Source organism: Pipistrellus hanaki, assembly GCF_964339955.1.
Source record: "Pipistrellus hanaki genome assembly, chromosome: 15".
Classification (NCBI taxonomy): domain Eukaryota; kingdom Metazoa; phylum Chordata; class Mammalia; order Chiroptera; family Vespertilionidae; genus Pipistrellus; species Pipistrellus hanaki.
Window position 1 is genome coordinate 26816083 of NC_140517.1, and position 23190 is coordinate 26839272.

Genomic DNA, 23190 nt, shown 5'->3' on the forward strand with positions numbered 1-23190 from the left:
TCCTTGTTCCCTTAGGGCAGTGGTCGGCAAACTACGGCTCATGAGCCGCGGTTTGCCGCTCTGTTGACTAATGAGTTTGCCGACCAATGCCTTGTGGCATCTCATTGGCAATGCCATCTCAGACTCTAAGCCCTCCACATCCTGTAGGCACATCTGTTCCAGCCACTGCAATTCTACAAACAGGAGCCAACGGCTGGCTCGCCATCATGGGTGCTGTTCATGGCACTGGAAAATACCTTTGAAGCTGCATGTGCTAAAGGATCTAAGATCATGAAGATAGTTGTTATTACAAACAAGTTGGGAAGGCCTTGGGTGGACCAGGGTGGGAGCCGTGGAGGCTGGTCGAGCTCCCTTTGCTCTTGGCTGGCAATAGTTTTCCCGACTGCCCCCTCTCCATGCTAGTCCGGCTGATTAGCTAGGGAAGGAGTCAGGGGCTGACTTGGATGACCTGTGGTATATAGGCTCTGAAAGAGGGGACTCCCTGGATTCCCCTGCTACTAGCAGAATGCCTCAGAGAACCAGGATGCGATGGAGACGCAGAGGCCCAGGGAAGAGGCAATTTGCCCAAAGTCACCCAGCAAGTTGGTGGCAGGTGCAAGTGAGAAGCCAGGGCTTGCGACTCCCGATGACTGCTTTCCTCCCGAGCCCTCTTACCCTGAGCCGAGCCGCAAAGGCTGAGTTCTGTGCTCCAGTGAGTGTCAGAACACAATGAGGCCAGCCCACCCTCAGAAACTCTGGTTTTAACTAGTCTGGGGCAGCCTGGGAATGTGGATATTCCCAAGCCTCCCAGAAGAGTTATATCAGTTTCCTGTAGCTCCTATGACAAAGTACCACAAACTGCCTGGCTTGAAACAACAGAAAGTTATTATCTCTAGTTGTGGAGACCAGAGTCTGAAATCAAGGTGTCTCAGGGCCTGGCTCTCTCCAAAGGATCTATGAGAAGGTCCTTCCTTGTCTCTTCCAGCTTCTGGTGGCTCCAGACATCACTCCAGCTCCACCTCTGCCCTCGCATGGTCTCCTCTCTGTGCCTATGTCTCCTGTCTCTCTCTCTCTCTCTCTCTCTCTCTCTCTCTCTCTCTCTCTCTCTCTCTCTTCTCTCTCTCTCTCTCTATCTCTATCTCTATCTCTATTTCTGTCTCTATCATCTCTATCTCTCTTTGCCTCTCTTTATAAGGACACTAGTCATTGGACTTAAGGCACACCCAGATAACCCAGAGTTATCTCAACTGGACATCCCTACCCTGATTATAACATTTTTTCTAGGGGGGAGGCGGAAAGGCACAGTTCACTATTATCACTATCATCATTGTCATCATCATCATTACAATGATCATCACTATCATCACCACCATCACCACCACCATCATCACTATTATCATCATCATCATCATCATCACCATTATCCTCACCTGATATCATCATCACTGTCATTGTCTTCCCCATCCTCACACCATCACCACCACCACAACCATCATCATTATCACCTTTACCATCATCACCGTCATCATGTTATTTCACTTCAGGGCAAGATCCATGTCTTCTCCCTCTTTTTGTGTCCTTGGTACCCACCATAGGGTCTGACTCACAGGGGGTGCTCAGTGAATGTCTGTGGAATGAGTGAAAGAAATTGGCATATCAAGTCCAACTACATAAATGTTTCTTCATTGTAATAATAATAATAACATTATGTACTGAGATAGAAGTTGGGCCCTATGCTACCTTATCTCAATCCTCACAACAATGCTTCCAGGTCAGTATTTTTGAGCCCATTTGACAGGTGAGGAAATCAAGGCACAGGAGAGCTTAAGTCCAAGCACTAGTGGTGGAGCTGGGATTTGATCACGGGTCTGAGTGGCACGGAAGCCTATGCTTCGCCTCCACCAGGAAGCCCATGACGAATGACTGCCCTCGCCCCTGAACTCCTAGGGCACAGAACGCTTGCCATGACGACAAACACAGGGGGGCTCTGAGAACCTCAGGAGGAAGTGTGCCTCTCAGCTGCTGTCACAAACTAAAACAGCACCGAGGAATCAAAGCAAAGCGACCAAGCTGCAAAGAGAAGGCTGCTGTGTGAGTGCTCTTTGTGCTGGACTCAACCCGAGGACGTGCTGACCACCCACTATGCGCCAGGCACCACCATCTCCCAGGGGTGCCTTCAGAGCCAGACTCGCAGTTGGTTGCCAGCCAGTCACTGGCTCCAGTCTCTGGGGTCCAGGCTCACAGCCCCGTCCGGAATGCTGAACAATCCGATGAAGAGACCAACTTTCCAAGAGACATATTCATTAAGAAAACAAAAGCAGCCCTCTCCCAGGGCAGCCCCCAACGCTGGCCGACGTGGAGAGCGTGGCCAGCACAGAGCCCAGCATTCTTATCCGCCACACCGGGAGGCAGCACACAGTCCCCGGTGCCCGCACATGAAAGCATCCCCATCCAGCTCAAGTCCGGACGAGTGTCCTCCCTCCAAATTATGAGAGAGGAAGTGCAATATTATTTTAGGACTGGCCTCTGCATAATAGCCAACGAGGGCAGAGAGAACAATCCAGCGCTTATATCAAATACAAACAAGCCTGCTTGCTCGACCTGCCTCTGCCCCAGGAAGGGGGTTCGGCATCAGGGCCTGGCCTTGTGGACAGATGGCTGAACCTCTGGGTCACAGTCTGGAGGGAACTAAGGAGAGGTGAGGGGGGAGTCGGCCGAGGGTTCTCCTGGGGATGGACAGGGCCCTGCCCCAGCAGCAGACAGAAAGCAGAGCTCCCTGCAGGGCACTGTAAGGTGGGCAGTTCTGTCCTTCCTCTTTGCAGCTTTCCGATGCCTCTGGGCTCTCCTTCTCCGGGATGGAGCCTAGTCACTGGCTGAGAGCAGCTGTGGGAGAGCGTGGCCCAGGGAGCGTGGCCTCCGCAGTGGCTGTTGGCTTTCTGTGCTCCTCTCATTCCTTGAATCTGAGTGGCATGTCTCCATGACCCCACCATTCTCCTCTGGGAAGGTGAGGCGTGAACTGCTGACCTCAGGGAGCCCTCTGGCCAAGGACTCCTGTGCCCCCATCTAGGAGTAAGCCCTCCCCCATGGTAGCTCAGATCTCTCCTGGAGCACCCTCCCACACATTAAAGTTTTCATGACAATCCTGTAGAATGACGCTGTCCCTCGGATGATAGAACAAGCTCTGATGGAGCGGGGCACAGACCAGCTGAAGCTCAGTCACAGAAGTGCCCACTCCTTGGCCTCAGTTCCCAGGGCGGTCTGCACAGTCACAACAGCCTGCTCCTGCCGGGCCCTCAGAAACCACCGCCACCTGCTCTGTCCCATCCCGTGTGCCACTGCCTGGGCAGCGCTGGCCTCAAGCACTTGGGCTGAGGCCACTGCTTTTAATTGCATTATTTTCCTGCCTCAAAAATAATACCTGCTCTTTACACAGGCTTTGGAAACTATAGCAAAACCCAAACAGGGAAATTTCCAAATGACCCTTGATCCCCAGGCCCAGAGAGACCCATCACTGGAAATTCTCCCACACACTTCCTGCCCCAGGAGCGAGCATTTGTTTTTGTTGCCTTTTTACAAAATGAACAAGACGTCTCTTACTAGTACATCTGGCTTTTTGCACTTGCACAAAAGGGGCAATTTCCCGGGTCTGGAGCGGTGTGACTTCCTGGTGCCTCCGGTCCAGGGCACATGCAGTTAAAGCATCTTCTATTGTGGGCATCTATGTGGACTGCCCACCTCTGGCACCACCTCTCCCTGAATCCGATTCTTCCTCAGGATGAGTTCACAAAATGGAGGAACATGTCAGATAGATAGCCGTGTGGGAGCTCCCACTGTCTCAGACCCTGGACGACCTTGGGGATCTCTGTGTGCTAAACCTTTGACAATGTGCTAAAGAAAGCGGTGCTGTATCGTGTCACTTTCGGGGACGGGACATTTATGTACACTGGCCGCTAATCTTTCTTGTCATGTTGCCTGTTGGGGTCACTGGCCCACCCCTCAGTCCTTGGGTATCTTAGTGTCCTGGGCTGCTGGAATGAATGACTACAAAATGGGTGGGTTAAAACAACAGAAACTGCCCAGCCGGTGTGGTTCAGTAGTTGAGCGATTACCCATGATACAGGAGGTCACAGTTCTATTCCCAGTCAGGGCACATGCTTGGGAGTGTGGGGGAGGCAGCTGATCAATGATTCTTTCTCATCATTGATATTTCTATCTCTCTCTCCCTTTCCTTTCCTCTCTCTGAAATCAATAAAAACATATTAAAAAAAAAAAAAAAAAAAAAAAAAAAACAGAAACTTATCCTTTCATAGTCTGGAGGCCAGAAGTCCAAAATCAAGATGTCATCAGGGCCACACTCTCTTCAGAGGCTCTAAAGGGGACGTCTCCTCCCTCTTCCAGCTCCCTCCTGCCTTTGTGAGCACATGGAGTCTGGGGCCAGGTTCTCCTCTTCTCATAAGGACCCAGTTTTTGGAGGGGGGCCGTCCTGGTCCGTTGTGACTTCACCTTGATGACGTCCATAAGATCCAATTTCCCAATAAGGCCACATTCACAGGTACTGGGGGCTCGGACTTGAGCACATCTTTTAGGGGAACACAACTCAGCCCAGTACACCATGCTCATTGGAAAGAGAAGTCTCCACACAGAGATGACTGATCTCCTGAGAGCCATTCTATTAGTTCTGAGAGGAACTCAGAGTGGAGATCTGAGAACCCAGCTCTCAGGTGACCATGGCTGAGGACCTCAGGCACCACACCCTCCAGGAGAGAGAAAGAAGTAGGCATTGGAAAGGACAGCCCATGAGGAAAAGGATGAAATCTGCCCCTTCTTGGGTGTGTCCCAGTCTCTGAAACGGCCTGGTAGAAGGTTGGTGTCCCCAAGCCACAGGCTCTGAACCCAGCCCTACCCTGCCTTCTTCCATGTATCCTCAGGCCTCTTTGAGAGGTGAAGATAATAAACTCAAGGAGGAAACTAGGTTCAGGGGGTTCAATATGTGCCCATAGTCACCCAAGTTCATCCAAAGCTAGAGTGGTCAGGGTTAGGGTTAGGGTTAGGGTTAAGGGTTAGGGTTAGGGTTAGGGTTAAGGGTTAGGGTTAGGGTTACCCCAAGTTATGTACCCCAAGTTATGTACCTGCTCATTCCTGTCACCCCAAGTTATGTACCTGCTCATTCCTGTTCCTGGAGATGGAGCGGGTCTCCCAGGAAAATACAAATATCTCAAGGAGGAAGCAGGATCCCTGCAAGACCAATTGATATAATAGAAACTGATCCTCAAGAACCTTAAACCCAGAAGGACCCTTTAGGCATCACCCGGTTCAATTACTCACAGGTAGGGAAAACAGCCCAGAGAGGGGAGGAGCTATACCAGTGTCGCTCAGAACACAAGTGCCCAGTGTGTTCCCGCTGTTGAGCTCTCTCCACTCACACACACTCCCATACCTGCTGCCCACCAAGAGTTCGGCATTCCATGAAGTTCTATGTTTTAAGCAAGAAAAGCAGGAAACGAGCATTCTTTGAAGGAGAGAATTTGGTAGTAATGAAAAACATCATCATCATTATCTTTTTTTTTTCTTTTTAAAATTTTTTTAATATTGATTTTTAATTATTGATTTTTTTACAGAGAGGAAGGGAGAGGGATAGAGAGCTAGAAAAGTCGATGAGAGAGAAACATCAACCAGCTGCCTCTTGCACACCCCCTACCAGGGATGTGCCCACAAACAACGTACATGCCCTTGACTGGAATCGAACCTGGCACCTTTCAGTCCGCAGACCAACGCTCTACCGCTGAGCCAAACCAGTTTCGGCTATCATCATTGTCTTTATCACCATCATCACCACCATCATTATAATCACCCTCATTATCACCATCACCATCATCACCACCATCACACCATCATTATAATCAACTTCATCACCATCGTCATCATCACTATCATCATCACTACCATCACCATAATTACCACCATCATCACTATCACCATCATCATCATTGTCACCATCATTGCTATCATCACCATCATAATCATTATCATCTTCACCATTATTACTATCACTGACACCTTCGCCATGATCATGATCATCATCATCATCAGGAAGAAGAGGGACAGGCGCTGAGACTGGGAACCAGGCTTAGGGCCTGGTGCAAAAAGGCTTTAGGTCTCCAACTGAGGGTACATGAGAGGCTTGTGAGCAGGTACATGACATGACAAAGTTTGTGTTTCAGAAAGATCATTTCTGAGGTGCCCCTGAGCATTTTTGCAATGGATAAGACATTGTTCTGTTAACACTAAACCACATTTCTACACAACTAGAATTTCATTAACAAACACAAGTGTGTGCAATTGTGCTGGAGTTGGGGTGCTACTGAGTTCCAAGAGGCTGCATTTGTGCCCTGGAAGCATGCTGGCTGTGCTTCAGGTGTAGCAATGATAGGGTACCCTGTGTGTTCCAGAGCATACATGATACATGAATGTTTTGTTTGCTCTAAGGAAACACCTGGCAGTGAAATGCCCTGACAGCATGAGAATTGGTTATATTCATACAAACCTCACATGTCAAAAACACCAGGACCATGCATCGGGGCAACAGTCAAGTGCTCTGCATCCCCAAGTTAGGCCTGAGGGTCTTTAAGTTCTGAGGTTCTTGGCCAGGTGGCAGGCTCAGCATAGGTGTGAACTTGTGTGAGGTGTCCTCACCCCTCTGTGGAAGAGCTGCCTGAGAGGCACAGTTGAGGAGGACTGGGAGATATGAGGGGTGAGCACCCAGTGGATTGGTGATGTCTGCCCTGGGTGCTGGGATGTCACTCATTCACTTGAAATGTGACGAGCTCACCTGGGGAACTGAGTTTTACTTTTATTCAATTTGAATGTAAACAGCTGCCTGTGAATACTGGCCATTGTATTGGGCAACTCAGCCTGGGAGGAGGAGGGGGAGGCCAGGGACTCCCCCATGACCAGTGAGGCCAGAGCAAGGCTGCTGTTTACAAGGTTTGCTCTTCTCTCCAGAGGCTCCATAGCCACTGGGAGCTCCCTGAGGAAGGGGCTGGCCTGGGGAAGGGGTTGCAGATGGACCGCCCTCTCCCTCTGCAGGCTGGCCCAGGGGCAGTGTAGGATGAGAGGCAGGTAATCTGCATCCAGACGTGGAGGAGGGGCAGGATAGGCGCCGCCAGAGTGAGAGGGGCAGCAGGGTGCTTGGAGTAAAGCAGGATATGCAGGTGAGGCCAGGAGGCCAGTGGGCAGGACGTAGAAGAGAGATTAGCACAAGAACCAGGAGGAGTGGTCACACTGGAGTCTGAGGCCTGGGCCTGGGAGGACTTGGGAGTAACAAGGAACTAGGGCCAGAGACCTCTGTGGGGTCGGGTAATAGTCACTGAGCCATAAACCCACTGCCTCTTCCTCGCTCCCACCCAACATCCAGACATCAGGATGGGCCTGCGGTCCCAGGGTTTTATTTGAAAGGATCTCTTAAGTCATCCCCACTGAGCTAAGGCAGAAAGCCAGGAGAGTGCCCAGCCTGCGTGGGTCTGTGTCCCCACGAGGACCCTGGGTAACTGAGGCATGGGCAAGCAGAAAGGGCTGGGGGCGAGGCAGGAGAAGCCAGCCTTCTCTGACTGCCGTGTCAGGTATCTGCGGGGCCGGGGCTCTGGGCTTCACACATCACTACACCCTGAGCACACATAGACACACACTGGCACACACTCACACATACATATACATTCAAATGGATATACATACACAACCATCCACATACATGTAAACACATATATATCCACACTCATGCACACATACACATTCTCTAACACATGCATATACCTACACTCATATAGAGAAAAACACTGACACACATACTTCCTCTCACATACATACACATGTACATACACACATGTACACACTCATACACACATACACTCACGTGCATCCACACGCAGATCGATTTGAAGTCAGGCCACCCATTTGTCCATCATTGCCCCTCTTGTCCTGTCATCAGCATTCTCCCTGGAGGAGGTGTCTTCTGAAGGACACTGCCCAGGAAGGAGAGGCAGCATCTGGGCAGTGCCTGGCAGGGATGGTTGGGGACATCAAGGACAGCCTGTGCCCAGGCTGGGGGCCATCTGAGTATCTGCTGATGTCCAGAGTGGGGCTCACTGAGCTGGTTCCCCCTGGCTCTATGCTCAGACTGGAGCCTGATCACCTCTGTAGGTGCAGTCAGAACATGGAGCTACACGGTCACCTCTCAATGTTTCTTCAAAGACTCAGGGAAATGTCTGATCACCAGCCTTTGTCCCCCATGAAGTCAGAAGGGAACTATTGTTGGAACCACGGCAGCAGGTGGCAAAAATGGAAGCACGGCTTTCCTTTAATGTCACTAACGTAAAGAAGAGCTGCCTCACGTTTGGGCAGGACCAGGATGGATAAGCCTTCGGCAAGAAAACGATCTCAGGGAAACTTGCCACATTTTTTCTAGAAGAATGTTGGAAGTTTTGGTGGCCAGGTATGGAAAAAGAAAACCTCTGTACACTGAAGTCATTCATGGCGAGCGGCGCGGAGGCGTTTGCACAGGCCCAGGTGGTGAGGGCAACGCTGTTCACAGAGCCGCCCTGGCTAAAAGGGCCAGTGTGTCCACGCACCTCAGCCAGTCACCCCAGCAACACAAAAACACACATCAATGCGCCTTTTACAGCCTGGCCTTCCGCGCAGGCTCTGGATAAATGACCGAGCTGAGCAAAATGTAAATTTGTAGTTATCCCTCAGAGACATAATTATAAGAAAAAATAAGGACAGTGGCATTTGGACCAGGGAGGGCCGGCTCCTTCCGGCAGCCAGACTTGGTGTCATGGGGCATCCAGGACAGAGGGGAGGAAGCTGGGCCCCGAGGCCCTGAAGCCAGAGCCTGAAGCTAACGGCCGAGGTCCCTCTCCTCCCTGCCCTGGGCTCTGCCATTCCTTAAGCCGAACACGGATATCTCCACCCCAGGCCCTCACTCTGTGGCCATCCCATGAAAGGGCCCATTCATGCACCAGGCTGCTGGCTTGGGTTACCGTGGCTGGGCTGGTCTCTGCCGCCTCTGTTTTCTTTTCATTAGAAGGATTCCCATATTGAAGGCCTGTGAGAGGCTGAGTCTGGGATGTTCTGCTGAGAGTATCGGGAGGTGAACAGCCACCCATGGGCCCTAGTCCATTTGCTAAAGAGTCTGATTTACCACAGCAGATGGGGAAACTGAGGCTCAGGTCATACGACTGGCAGAGGGCAACATTAGGGTTTAGACCCGGGCTGCCAACTGCCTGCTAGCCCTGCTCAGAAAACATGGAAGACCTGAGCCTCTGTGCAGGCAGGGAGGACTTCTTGGAGGCAGAGGAGCTGGTGCTGGGAGGAGAGGAAGAGGTGGGCTGCCAGTCCTGGGAAAGAGTCTGATTCTAGGAAGAACTGTACACCCAGACCCTGCTCTGCTGTGCGTTCCGTGGCTTGGGCTGGCTCACACTTTTGAGAGCGCGGCGAGTGGCAGGAGGGCATGCCTGTGTCTGTGTGGAGAGCCTCCTCTGGGCACCCCTTTCCTTGCCCTCTTTTTGCTCACAAATGGGACCGTTGGGAAGACAGGAAGACAGGGGCAGAAACAACCTTGCTTAGGGCGCTGAGTCATGCACCGCCGTCAGTCTGGAATGTCTCCTTGGAAAGAGGTTCCTGGGCTCCAGCCCCACCCACTGGGCCACTCTGGGGCTTTCCTACCTCCTCTCCCCCTCCTTACCTCCTCCTGGACCCCTTCTCCCAGCCCTCCCCCTCCTCCTCTCTTTCTCTTTCCCTCCCAACTCCCTCTCACTCCTTCTCTCCATTTACCCCCACTTTCTGGAATGAGCCCCACCCCATCGCAGCAGACCCTGCAAACATACCCACAAAACTCATCAAATACAGGTGCTGCGTGTAACCACTGAGGAGCTGCATGCAGTTGAGCAGTAGAGCTAATGCTATGCCTGGCAGATAAAAATTCATTCATTTCCATCTTGTACATTCCTTTCTGTGCTCCTGAGCCTGCGTTTTCTTTTTTCTGATGTCTGAGACCCTGGGTAATTGAGGAGATGTAGGGGTGTGTCAGAGCCAGGGAAGGTCTGCTCTGAACAAATGCCGGGCATCAAGGTCCTGTGTCCCTGGGGTCACTGCCCCTTCGCCCTGGAGCACCACTATCATGCCCCAATCCTCGGAGACCCCGAGGCCCCATGCACTCTTAGGAGGAGCTAGGGCTGACCCCCACACCTCAGGGGCCAGCTCTGCCCTTGGCCTTTCAAATCCTCTCTGAGTAGTGGATGTCACCACTTCTAAGTCTCAGATGAACAGGCGGGAGCTCAGAGAGGCTGCTGACTTGCCCAAGGACACAGAGCTGGGAGGGCACAGCGGGGGACAGAGGTCAGGCCTGCCTGTGCCAGGCTCCCTGAGTTCACAGGCTAATTGGTGAGTATTGCCAACGTTGAATATGTTCCTAATGTGGGTTCCCTGGATCCTACTTTCTAGAAATCGGGGCCAGTGCACAGATAATGAGCTCTGACGGGCCCCGTCGCTGATTCCTAGAGAGGTCTCAGGTTCTACCTACTTCTGCATTTGCTGTCACTTGTGCTGAAGTGCATCTTAATGGGACAACCGTCAACAAATTGGGGAGAAGTGGGGTCACCAGGAAGCACCTCTGTGAAGCTGAGAATGTGCCCCAGGATTCAGGCAGCCACTGGCTGCCCCGCCTCACCCTGAACTCTGCGAGGAGACCAGCAGCAGGCAGAGGAGCAGAGAAGCAGCACCCAGACCGCCTCTACTGCTAACGCCCATGCCCTTAGGGTGGACTCCATGCCTCTTCCAGCCTCAGTTTCCTCGTCTGGAAAATAGGGCTAAAGACCCTGAGGCACCTCAAAAGATCACAGGTGAAACTGCAAACTCTCTAGGAGAGCTTATACATCTGATACCCCATGGCACGGCCACAAGCCCGGTCCATGTGAGAGACCTCATTTCCCAGGGACAAGGGTCTTGTTCTTGGGGACCCACTGGGTCTGGCATGAACCTTCTCACCAGGCAGATGTGGGACATTGCTTTCAAGGTGTGAGGCTGTCTGGACAGACGTGTGTCCACATGCCAAGGGGCTGTCGGTGTCCAGCTAGGGCGGCCATGTGACACTATGCCCCTGGAATTTGCTGGAGGTTTCTCACTCCCCCCATCCCTGCTCTGGCTTTGGGTCCGTGGTTTCATTTTGACATCAGGCAAAAGTCAAAGGGATGACTCAGGAGCGCTGACTGGATCTCCCGGCACTTGCAGGGGAGAAGGGAGCAGGGCAGGGGGGCTCTGCTCCTTGAGGTTGGCAGGAGTGGGTCTCGGGTCCCAGGCGGCATGGGGGCTGACCAGGGGCACTGCAGGCACCTCCTAGCTCTGGTACATCTCAGAGCAAAGGGGCAGGGACTCCCATGTGGGACCCTGACAGTCCACACCCCTCTTCAGCACCCCGGGCGGGTGTCCAGTGTGAGACAGCTCCTTCCAGGAGAGATGGATGCGGCTACATGTTCAACTTTGGAAACTGTGAAGAGAAGGTGCCACCTGGCCAGACAGGGGAGTGCTGGGATCCAGGGCCTGGACCACCACCTAACCCCAGCAGGCTACAGACACCAGCCTCCTCACCCTCAGCTCTGTTGGCATCTGGGGCCAGGTCATTTTTGTCATGGACTGTCCTGTGCCCTAGTTGTGAGCACCAAAAATGTCCCTAGACATTGCCGATGTCCCCTGGAGGGCAAAGTCACACACACACACACACACACACACACACACACACACTGAGAAGTGCTGGGTTATATAAAGCAGGATTGGGGTGGGAGGTCAGGGGCTGTCCAGGGTCTCAGCCTGAAGGGCTGAGCTCCCAGCGCTGTGGATGGTGGCGCTGGGGTCGCATGCCGCGTGGCCTGGGGCATGTGCTAAAGCTCCCTGTGAAATGGGAAAAGCGAGGTTGTGGGGTTCATTCATCTGCACGGCACCTGGTCCAGGGGGTAGGGGTCCGTCAGCTCTTAGGACTGTGGTCTTGGGCGCCAACATTAAGTGGGGGCTCCTGTCACTGCCGCACACTCGTGAGAGAACTAGCTTCTCACAGCCAGGTGTGCCATGGGCTGGACACACACACGCGCACACACACAGGTGAGTTCTGAAACTAGCTTTCTTAGAAATAAGAATAGACCCCATAGGAAAGATCAGGTAGGAAATACCTTCTGGGAACTTTGTCTGAGCCAGGGGACCCTCAGCACTGGAAACTTTAGGAAACCAACTTGATTGAAACACCGATTAACGTGAGGGGGTTTCTCGGCCCTTTCTGTGCCACTTTCCATGGAGAGTGAGCGCCCAGAATGATGCCACGGAAATGTGAGCTGAGGCTGGGTGCCTCTCAGTGCCAAGTAGGGCCAGGGGCAGGGGCCTCGGAGTCCCTTGTCCCATTCAGGTTTTCAAGTCAACTGGCAGGAGTTTCTGGAACCTTCTTCAGATGGTACAATGAGCAGGCACAGGAAAATCAACTCTGACTTGCCATGCGCTTTAGCTTACTGTAAATTGTTGGGGGGCGGGGAGGGTGGCTCAGAGCTCCCTCGCCTTGGGCAGAACCAGAGTGCCACAGGCGGGGCCAAGGGCCAGGTCCATTCACTCGTTTCCAAGCTTCGTGCAGGATCCTGTGCGTTACCTATACCGTGCTTTACATAATAAAGGTGTTCCTAAGAGGGTGTGAAACTTGAACTTGTGTAAGTTAAAGCAGCTTGAGCACTCTCAGGGGGAACTTTGTTCAAAGGACTGATTCTGAAAGGATGCCTTTCTGTAAAGTGAGGTATCCCTTACAATTTCGCCTCTTAGAAGTGCCCTAAGTCCACACCTCGAGTTTGTCTAGAGTGGGGGAGGGGCCAGATCCATCCGTGGACACCGCCAGTGAGGGCTCTCCCGACCTTGACGGAGACTCACCAGTCCATCCGAGGGACTAGCTACTCGCTCCTGCGTATCCCAGGACAGCCAGTGACACACCGTGTTACGTGATCTTCAGCAGTTCCCCTCCTTCTCTTGGCCTCAACATCCTCATCTGTGGTTGAAGCGATTAAATAGATGACTTGTAAGGGCCCTCCCATGCAGGGAGCCTGCATGACCCCAGCTCCCACCATCTGTGTTCCAGAATTCACCTGGTCTGTCTGTGATCGGCCTGAGGCTGGACAAGGGGATCCAGAGCAATGGTGCCAAGGTTTTAAGGACCATTGACTCCATCCTGGAGATGAGCACCTCCTCCCAGGTGCCAACCTGGGGGACCTCAAAGTGAAGTTCCGCAGGCAAGTGCCCTGTGACCATTGTGGCATGGCCCCTCATCCAGAGGCACAAGAGGAAAATGTTTGCTGTGTTGGTACCTACAGGGGGCTGGAGACCAGGCCAGGACGGGTGGGGATAAAGGAGACATGGCAAACCACACGCGTACACTTTTGAAAGTCACACTACATCCGGGTTTGCATCTGAGCAGCAGAGCCCTGCCAGTCTGGGGGTGGGCTGGCAAGGGGGCATGGCATGGGGTTTGGTGGCTTCCATACCTTTCCCATCAGGGACACCCATCACTGAAGTGCATCCTATGAAAAGAACACCTAGGAAGAGCGGTGCTAAAAATAGCAGGAGGGGGTGTAGAAGAGGAAGGGGTGGCGAAGTCTGTAACCGAAGCCTAGGGGCTGACCCACGGGCTGCCCGAGGCTGGGCGGAGGGCTCTCTGCGCACCCAGCCGCTGCCGCTGCGAGAACTTGTTTGGAGAGGACTTGGCCCGCTCGCGCGCCGGCCTGGGAAGCGGGTGGAGGCTGCTCTCCTCCTCTCCCCACCCCGCCCCGCAGGGGCAGAGCGCGGCGCGGCGGCGGCGGGGCGGCTCGGTGCCCGGAGGGCGCGCGGCCCGTCTGCACGGCCCCGGGCGGGCCTGCGGTCGGTCGGGGATGGGACTGCGCTCCGCGCTGCAGCGCGCTCGTCTGCGTCCGCCTGCGCGGCGAGCGGAGCGGGGCCCTCGGAGCGGGAGGTGAGTGTGGACGCGCCGCGCCCCGCGCCGCCCCTGCACCCGGCAGGGACACCGGCTCCGGTTCGGGTTCGAAGGGACTTGGGTTCGAACCCCGGGGTCACCTGGCTGTCCGTGCCCTCGTGGCCCCGACCTGGCCCCTCCCCGCGCCCTGGGTAGGGCACCCCAGCGGGGCCAGACGGACCCTCCCGCCTCGCTTCCCCGAGGCCCTTTCTCGACTCCCGGACCTCGCTCGCCGCGCCGGGGACGTGCGGCGCCACCAACGCCAGGGTGCCGGGGGTTCTGGGGGGCCGCGCGCGCCGGCCGGCCGGCCAGCCTCTGCCCTGCCCAACGCCGTTTTGCACGGCTCAGCCAACTCCTCCGGGCACTTTGCAAAGTGCAGCCTGGTTGCCCAGGGCTGCGTGCCCACCAGGGCCACTGAGCGGGGACGCTGGGGGCAGGGTCCGCCCTGCCGGACCTCGGAAAGCCGGAGTGCATGGCACCCGGGATTCTGGGGGTGCGCGGCCGCGGGCTGGCTCATTCATTGAGGACTGGAGCAGCCGGTCCGCTGCCTCCTCCGGGCCGCCCCCGGGCATGTTGGCCCGCAGCTCTGGGGGCGGTGGCACGGGCAGCGCAGGGCGGGGTGGGGTCTTTGGGGCCGACCCGGGGACTCCACGCCGCTGAGCTCCGTAGGGAAGGCCACGCGGCGCCCCCGCCCGGCCCGCGCCCCGGGCCGACTCCCTCGCGGAGGCCGCCGGCTGGAGGGACCCGTGGGGACGCGGCGCCGCGTGGCGGCGGCCGGAAGGGAAGGCCAACGGGGCTCGCGGGGACTCCTCTGGCCACCCCGATCCTGCCGCTGCGCCTTCGGCCTGAGCAGCAGGGTGTGGAGGGACAGGCAATTGGGCGCCGGGGAGACAGGCGCTAGGGGGCTTTGAGGTGAGTGGCCTCCTGCGCCCTGGTGGTGGCTGCACTCCTTACACCCGGTACCACATAGAAACGGTGCCACGTGTTACTGCTTTTAATCCTCATATCATGGGATAGGAGGTGCCCAAACTCCAGATGAAGAAACTGAGGATAAGAGAGGTCAGGTAACTGTGCCAACGCAGCACAGCTAGTGAGTAGCAATGGCCGGTAGTCTCTCTCCATCTGTTAGACTCTGCCTGTTGGTGGAAAAAAATGTGTATTGAGCCCCCTCTGTAACCCCACACTGATCCAGACACCCCCAGACCCAGCCTTCTTGATAACAAACTAAACCAATAGGTAAATGCCAGGCTAATATCAGAGTGGAAGGTAGGCAGTTACAGTTTGGGGAAGGGCAGCCTCTGGGAGGGTGTGCCCTCATGTGCCATATGCCCACCCTGGCAGGCCCTGGACCTGCCAGGGGGCAGAGCTTGCCAAGAGCCTCACCTGTGAGTGGGAAGAGGGAGGAACGGGAAAGCTGGGTGTCTTGAGGGGAAACCATGGCCCCTACAGGAAAGCGTAAGTGAAGGGTGTATGGCCTCTGTACCTGGGCCTCAGGCTGGTGCAGCCCCTGGCCCTGTGGAAACGTCCCAGGATTTCATGGTCAGAAGGAACTTAAAGGTCATGAACTTCAGCCCCTTTGTCAGTGCTTCAGTCTCCACTGGACTCTGCTTTCCAGGTTACTGACTCTGCTTGAATACCCCCCAGCGATGAAGAGGTCACTTCTTATCATAGCAGCCCATCCATGACACCACCCCTGGAATAGCCAGAGGGCTGTGAGAAAAGGCTCTCTGGCTGAGCAAAAAGCCTCCTCCTACCTGTGTTTCCTATCACCCAAGCCCCGGCCTCATGGGCAGCACACCGGACGTCAGGTTAACTCTTATACACAGCTGCCTTTAGAGAATGTTAACAGAGAGGTTGTGACCCCTTCAGGCCTCATCTTTTCTGGTCTTGCACCTTTTCTGACCTGACATTTCCCAGTCAGGCTCCATCCTGCCTCCCTCCCTGGGAGAGAGTCGGGGTGTCTGCCCCATCTCCATGTTGGCTGAACACCAGGGTGGCCTGGAAGCAGAGACCTGCTCTCACCTCCTTCCTTCTGGAAACCTGCCACCATTGGGTGCCAAAGACGCATGTGCTTCTTGACATCAGTTCACACTGTGGATTCCTCTGGAGCCCTAGACCTCCGAGCCACGCCCCGCCCCACTTCCTCCTGCTTTTGCCTCATCCTAAGAATTCAGTTACTTGTCTGCTTCCTCATCCAAAATGAAGGACTGAGGAGTGAGGAGAAGGTGGGGTACTGACTAAGAGTGTGGGCTCCAGGATCAGCTGCTCAGGGCTCTATGCAAGTCACCAACATCTCTGACCTCGATTTTCCCATCAGGAAAAATGGGAAGAACTCACAGGTTTTGTGGGATGGCTGAGCGATAGAGGCTTGCCACACCAAGGTACTACCCACGGGTCTGGGGAGCCTCGTAGGTTCTGTGGGAAGAGTTTTGAAGATGTGAAAGACTTAGAAGGGTACAGATGCCAGCTAAAAATCTAGGGTGGCCCAGGCAGAGTAGCTCATCCTGTGTACCAAAAGGTTGAGCATCAATCTGTGCACCGAAAGGTTGCCAGTTCAATTCCAGGTCAGGGCACATACCTGTGTTTTGGGTACAATCCCCAGTTGGAAGGCAACTGATTAAATCTCATTCTCTCTCTCTCTCTCTTCTCTCTTCTCTCTTCTCTCTTCTCTCTTCTCTCTCTAAGTATGTCCTCAAATGAGGATTTCTTTTTAAGAGTCTAGGACGGAGGAGGTAGTAGGAAACAGTAATGCAGGCAAGGCAGGATACATCCCAGCCCTGTTGGATGCTACCTCCCCAGAGAGCAGCTCACCCAAGCCAGCTAGCCAGCTTTGCTTTGGTTCATTCTAGAAGCAAATAGTTGGGAAGAGACTTAGGAAAGAGGGTGCCCAGCCCGTTCTCCCGCCCACTGCACACAGAGCTAGAGCTGGAGCTGCATTCAAGGCCGGCCTCTCTCCAACCCCGTTTTCCTTTCCCAATTCAGTCTTCATCATCCATTCTCAGAACACTGGCTTCCTCTTCCCACCTCTCATCCTGGACACTCTGACTTCCATCTCCACCAGCCAGCCTCCTCCTGGCCATGCTACATGGTCCCACTCTCCCCATCAGAACGCCCCTCCCTCTGCTCTGCCTTCTGCCCTTCCAGATCCCACCTTAATAGTCTGTGTGCTCCTGATAGACCGTCCCTCTTGAAGACACCCTGTTCAGAGCCCCATCCTGCTCAGCCAGGTACAGCGAGCAGTCAGCACATACTGGCTGGGGGACATTCAGGATCTGGTTCTCTGGTGGAACTGGCCCATTACGTAGTGAGCATGGGGAGGTGAGCTGGATGAGGTGGCCGTGCAGGTGCCCAGGGCCTTCGTCCTCAGTCTCTCCTTGCTACTTTATTCTTACCATTCACCTGTGGCCATGGCTGGGGTGGCAGATGCTGTCCTCGGGGACTGACTGCGATTTTGTAACTCAGCCCCTTCATGAACTCAGCCAAAGACCCATCGTTTCCCTGAGAGGAAGGAAAGATGGGCCTGGGCAATGGCAGGTTGTTCGTTGCACAGGGCACCAGCCCACACTGCGCTCACCAGGCCTTGGTTTCTGGGACCGTGAACACCTTCTGTTTACACCCAAAGGTACCAGAGCACAAGAGGCAGTGCCATGTTAGAGATGTGCACTGTTCACGGCCTCTGTCCTTGCTCCTGGGATGTCACACACAACCTGTCATGTATGTGTATGCGTGCTGCTGCTGCGCCTCCAAAGGCCCTGAGAGCCGAGGCATCTGTCACTGCTGACTTGGGATGCCCTCCTTCCTCATCAGGTGCTGTCAAGCATCTGGACCCCCTCTGCATTTTTCTGGGTCAACGTCATCCCTATAGATTTCCCCTTGGCCCAGGAGGGCCAAGACAGCTCTGGGGAGGGGTGGACAGCAGGGCAGCAGGCGGGCAGGGACCCACCCCAGGAGTGCCGAGGACTTGGAGCCCAGCTGCGGTCAGCACAGTGAGTTCCTGCCTCCAGATGTTCTTCAAAGCCTCGGGGCTCCGCCCCCTCACACAGCCGCCTGCGGTTGCTGGTCCTGACTTCCAGCCACCAGAACGTGAGATCACCGACTGCATTGGCAGGGGTTTGGGGGCTGTGACCCCGGCACCAAACTATATGTTCTCGGCTCATTACTCATCCCGCTCTTGTCGGGATTGAAGTGGTCGCTGCGAATTACATCCTTGTTTAAATAGAGCTGGCTTCAGGGAGGACAGTTCCAAATATAAGCTTCGTTTATGACCGGGGTGAGGGGGGGTGGGAAGGGTGGGGGAAGAGGAAGAGCCTGAAGATGAAGGTTAGAAGGCAGGGCTTGTCTGGAGAATTTGGGGGCTTCCTGGTAGACCCAGGCCCCCTTCTCTCCCTGTCTTCCCTGTCACCCCGCACTTACAGCAAGAGGGGGCCACGCCATCACTGAGGAGCTGGCAGACCGCTTTCCTCTTCTCTCCCAGGAAAGCTCACACCCAGCTCTCCACCTCCCAGGCTAGGTCAGGTGAGGTCCTTGAGTAAAAACCAATGGCTTAGAGGGGTCTCAGGGTAGGGGCCATGAGGCCAGAACCAGGCCCTGACCCCATGGGTGCCCTGGTTTCATTACAGAGAGGCCAGGTAGGCCTTCCTTCAAGATGCAGTATGCAGCTACCTGTCCTGGGCCACCCCCAGGACCCCAGAGGAAGGAAGGAGGGGGTGCCCATGGACAGTGAGTGAATGGACAGGTGAGAGCAGGAGATTAGTGACTGATGCACATGAATGAAATGGGCCCTGTGGCCACAGCAGCCTGTCCTTCCATCCTCAGTCTCCTATGAGTGGGCAGGGGGGAGACAGGGGATAGAGTGTCCTGCTAACAGCCTCTGTCCTGTCTCTGGGCTGCTCACAGGGCCAGTGTCCCACCCAGTGGCCAAACAGAATCTGCATTCATGAGTGGCCATTGAGTCTTTCCAACGGCCTGGGCACAGCCTCTGCCTGCAGAATGTGCCCGTTGCATTTTCCGAATTCCTCCAGGCGGCTGGGCCAGGCGGTGTGTGTAAACAGGGCCTGCTCCTCTGAGCCCTCACTTGGCCGGCAGGGCACTGCCCTCTAGGGATGCTGCCGAGGGGCTTCTCTGGGCTCCTTGCAAGGGGTGTGAGTGGTGACTGATGCAACACACCAGGGAGTGGTCAGTGTGGATTTACCAAGGCCATGGCCAGACAGAGGAGAGGAGCCAGGACCAGGTCCGGTGCTGGAGGTGGCGGCTGCGGTGCCGGCTGCTCGTGGGCGTCTGGGCCCTAATCAGCCCTCCACTGCAGGAGCACAGCATACAATTCACCCCTTTAAAGTGCCCAGTCCCGTGGGTTTCAGTATATTCACAAGGTTGTGCAACCATTACAACCATCTCTTTCTAGAGCAGTCTCATCACCCCCTAAAGAAACCCCATGTCCTTGGCAGTCACTCCCACTCCCCCTCCCCCAGTCCCTGGCAACTACTAAGCTACTGTCTGTCTCTGCGGGTTCGTCTCTTCAGGACATTTCCTATAAATGAAATCACACAGTATTTGCCTTTCTGTGACTGCTTTTCTTAGCTTGCCATAATGATTTCAAGGTTCATCCATGTGGAAGCCTGCACTAGGGCTTCCTTCCTTTTTAAGGCTGAATAATATTCCAGGGTATGGATGGACAGCGTTTTGCTTATCTGTTTAGCGCCAAGGGACATTTGAGCTATGTTCATCTTTTGGCTATTGTGCGTAATGCTGCTGTGTGCAGTTTTGTTTGTTTGTTTGTTTGTTTGTTTTAATATATTTTTATTTATTTCAGAGAGGAAAGGAGAGGGGGAGAAAGAGATAGAAACATCAATGATGAAAGAATCATTGATCCGCTGCCTCCTGCACACCCCCCACTGGGGACTGACCCGCAACCTGGGCATGTGCCCTTGACTGGAATCGAACCTGGGACCTTTCGGTCCGCAGGCTGACACTCTATCTACTGAGCCAAACCAGCTAGGGCTCGTGTGCAGTTTTTTTATGTGGATGTGTAATTTCGTTTCTCTTGGGTAGACACCTAGGAGTGAAATTGTGGGGTCATGTGTTCAAGATAACCCTTTCAGAAGGTTCCAGACTGTGCCCCACAGCAGCTGCAGCATTTCTCATTCCCACCAGTATGAAGGGTTGGGGGCCTCTTCAGCCCCTTTCTATGGACAGGAAACCAGCACAGAGAGGCAGAGGCGCTGGCTCAGAGCTGCACAGCAGAAGCGGGGCCCAGGATTGAACCTCAGCCCGGGCCCCCGAGCTCTGAGCACGCAGATGGGGAAATTGTTATCTTGCCGACATGCCTAGAAACCCAGAAACCAAAGCCTTCTCTTGTCCCAGCATGTGGCAGTGTGCAGTCACCAGGGAAGTGTGTATATGAGTGTGCTCCATGCATGTATGAGTGTGGACACATATGTGCACATCTGTGAGCACGTGCATGTATATATTGTGTGCTCATGTGTACATAATGGTGTACACCCACATGTGTGTGAGTGAGTGCATGTATATGTGTGCTTGTGTGTTCCTATGTGCATGCACATGTGAGCGTTTGTATGTGTGTGCCATGCGTGTGCGTGTATATGTGTGTATATGTGAGTGTATATGTGTGTGAGTATGTCATTGTGCCTATGAGTATGTACATGAATATAATATAATATAATATAATATAATATAATATAATCTATAGTAATAAAAGGGTAATATGCAAATCCACCCAACGGCCATCCTGCCGCACTTCTGGACGACCTTCCGACGAAGCAGCCACGGGATTGAGGCAACTGCTGTGGCTGCGAAGGCCTACTTTTGCACGAATTTTATGCTTCGGCCTCTAGTATATAACATAAAATGCAAGCCACAATTGCAAGGTACAAAGGTAATTTTAAATGTTCTTGTAACTACATTTAAAAACATAAAAAGAAACAGATGAAATTAATTTTAATACACTATATCCAAAATATCATTTCAATATGTAATCAATATAAAATCAGTGATAGGGTTTAGGTTCTTGAGGTCCCGTGTACACTTCACACCTAGTGCACGTCTCAGTTCTGACCAGCCACATGCAAACACTCAGTGGTCACGCTTGCACATGGCTGATGTGCACCGCAGGCTGTAAGTGCTCTTCAGCTGTGGAGTCTCTGACATGCCCCCTAGCATAGCCCCCTCTGCCCAAGCCCGCCTGGGCCTCCATGACACCTGTTCAGGCTGCTCTTCCTTCTCTGAGCCTTGGTTTCTCAAACTGGTGTCCGGGAAACTGAAGTCTCTCTCCTCCCCTAGGTCTGCTCAATCAGAACCACTGGAAGGGCCTGAGATCTGCATCTTAACTAGCTCCCTGGTGACCTTGCCCACAGTGAAATTTCAGACTCTCTTAAGCCCTTACCTTTTTATCCTTAGATGCCATGTTTGTTCTGGGCACCCTGGACAGGAGCTGTCCAGAAATGTACCATTTCCTTGATCACCACCATACCATTGCACATGCTATTTTTCTTTTCTTGGGATATTTGGAAAACTATCTATCCTTCAAAACCCACCTCAAACATTGCCCTGCCTTTCCTCCAAGGCAACGTGAGTTCCCGCCCCTGCATTGCTCCTTCTTAAATCTACCCTGTGCACGGTGGTCCCTGGAGTGCTGGGACCTGAGGAGGCCCGAGACTGCCATCTCCTTTCTGAAATCCCAGGTCCTAGCCAGGCCCCAGCTCGGAGCAGTCTCCAGGCGTGTCGTGGTATGAATCTGGGCCTGCGTGGGTGGGTTGGTCTCTGCAATCTCAGTAAACATCTGGCCACAGGGCCTGGCAGGAAGCTGACCTCGAGGGTACCACTCGCCTGGCAGCCGTGCCCTGTCTATAAATATATTCTAAACGCCGAGCAGCCCACAAGCATTCCTGCTCCCGCCCGCCCGGAGGGCCCTCCCAGCGGAAGAAAGGCAGCCGGAGGCCCTTGAGCCTGGCGGTGGCAGTCCCTCCCGGTGAGTGGGAGCGTGCCCACTCCAAGGTCAGCTCAGGGCCTGCCGAATCCGATTGTTATCTGAGCGTGCTTGCCGACATGCCTAGCGCCCAGGCTGCATTTAGCTCTGGGAAAGGCTTCCCATACCGGCAGCGTGCTTTTCTTGGATGTCTAGGCTGTATTTATGCCGGGCTGGTGCCTGAGGAATAATTAAAGTCTCCGAGGCCACCGGAGGGGCCTGCCTGCTGCTGGGCTGTAGGTGCCTGGGTCTGCGCGCCCAGGCCTGAGGCCCCCTGGTGCCACATTGCCCAGAGCCTATTGAGTTAAAGATCAAAGCTGGACTTTGACCAATGCGTGTGTGAGCTGAGCCCCGCCGAGACAGGAGAAGTCGTCATGTCTGGCATGAGGAATGCTCAGGTGGGAGTCACCCAAGCAGCTGCGGGGCTTCATCAGAGTGCCTCACCTCTTCAAACCTCAGTCTCCCCACCTGGCCCGAAGCATCACAAGTCCTGCCTCCCCGGCTGGGAGCGAGGACCTGTGTGACCGGCCATCAGTCTGACAGTGCTTTGTCCGCCCAGGCCAGGCCTGGTGTCTGTGGCTGGTATCGTTCCTAAAGCAGTGGGCACTACTTCACCAGCCTGCTGGCAACCAGGTGTCTTAGCATGTGCCTTCAGGAAAGACTGCCAGGCCCCAATGCATGGCTCAGCAGTGGAGCTCACAAAGAAATGGCTCACGGTCTGCACCAGCAGCATCAGTGGACATGGGATGCCAGCCACAGGGGTCATGTCAGATTTCCCAATGGCTGCATGGGGGAAAGAAACAGGCGATACAAACATTCATGATATACTTAATTAACCAGCATAACCAAAACACTTCCATCTTAACACGTTGTCTAAAAATTATCAATGAAACAGCTCACATTCTTCAGCCACTCAGGGCTGCCTCGGGGTGCAGGATGGGCGACACTCGGGTCCCAGCTTCGGGGCATCACTATGTCAGTTCACAGGCATCTCCTCCACTGGCCCGTGAGCTCCTGACACCCACTGGGCTTGGTCATTTCTTGGCCCCGCAGACCAGGCAATGTGCAGGTGCTCATTGAGACAGATGTGGTACCTGCGGGAACAGGGGCTCAGGGAGTCCCAGCACTGTGGTTCACCATGTGGTCTCTGTCCTGGTGGTCCCCGCAGGCACCCATGCCCACTCCAGGCACCTGTACCTTTTGACCT

At 54.3% G+C, this 23190-nt stretch overlaps 1 protein-coding gene across 4 annotated transcripts in view; it reads left to right on the plus strand.

Annotated features, from left to right (window-relative positions):
* The window catches only part of ZNF469 (zinc finger protein 469), a 289966-nt gene that overhangs the window by 223908 nt on the left and 42868 nt on the right, over window positions 1–23190 (plus strand). Inside the window, exon 1 of one of the 4 annotated variants that reach the window (XM_084905025.1) lies at window positions 13721–14002. The exons of the other annotated variants lie outside the window; for them this stretch is intronic. The gene's annotated coding sequence lies outside the window, so the exon portion shown is untranslated. Of the gene's footprint in view, window positions 1–13720; window positions 14003–23190 lie in introns of those variants that run through there. 4 annotated transcript variants of the gene reach the window in all.